This window comes from Nomia melanderi, unplaced genomic scaffold (assembly GCF_051020985.1).
Source record: "Nomia melanderi isolate GNS246 unplaced genomic scaffold, iyNomMela1 scaffold0014, whole genome shotgun sequence".
Lineage (NCBI taxonomy): Eukaryota > Metazoa > Arthropoda > Insecta > Hymenoptera > Halictidae > Nomia > Nomia melanderi.
Window position 1 is genome coordinate 708,611 of NW_027475130.1, and position 955 is coordinate 709,565.

Genomic DNA, 955 nt, shown 5'->3' on the forward strand with positions numbered 1-955 from the left:
ATATCTCGGGTGCTATTAGAGATAGCGCAATAAACCAAAGTGAATTATCTGCAGGAGGCCCTGGCGCATGCATCTGTGCATCGGGAACGACCTCGGACCACCAGGGGCCAAGAAAACCACCGTCTCATGGGGCCGGACACTCAGTGTCAGGGAAAAATCCAATATATATCTGGTGATATCTCGGGTGCTATTTGAGGTAGCGCAATAAACCAAAGTGCATTGTCTGCAGGAAGACCTGGCACATGATTCTGTGCAGCGGCAACGACCCCGGACCACCAGGGGCCGAGAAAACCACCGTCTCATGGGGCCGGACTGTCAGGGTCAGGGAAAAATCCAATATATATCTCGTGATATCTCGGGTGCTATTAGAGATAGCGCAATAAACCAAAGTGCATTGTCTGCGGGAGGCCCTGGCGCATGAATCTGTGCAGCGGCAACGACATCGGATCTCCAGGGGCCGAGACAACCACCATCTCATGGGGCCGGACACTCCGGGTCAGGAGAAAATCCAATATATATCTGGTGATATCTCGGGTGCTATTAGAGATAGCGCAATAAATCAAAGTTCTTTGTTTGCGGGAGGCCCTGGTGCATGAATCTGTGCAGCGGCAACGACCTCGGACCACCAGGGGCCGAGAAAACCACCGACACATGGGGCCGGACACTCAGGGTCATGTAAAAATCCAGCATATATCTGGTGGTATCTCGGGTGCTATTAGAGATAGCGCAATAAATCAAAGTGCATTGTCTGCAAGATGCCCTGGCGCATGAATCTGTGCAGCGGGAACGACCACGGACTACCAGGTGCCGAGAAAACCACCGTCTCATGGGGCCGGACACTCAGTGTCAGGGGAAAATCCAATATATATCTGGTGATATCTCGGGTGCTATTAGAGATAGCGCAATAAACCAAAGTGAATTATCTGCAGGAGGCCCTGGCGCATGCATCTGTGCA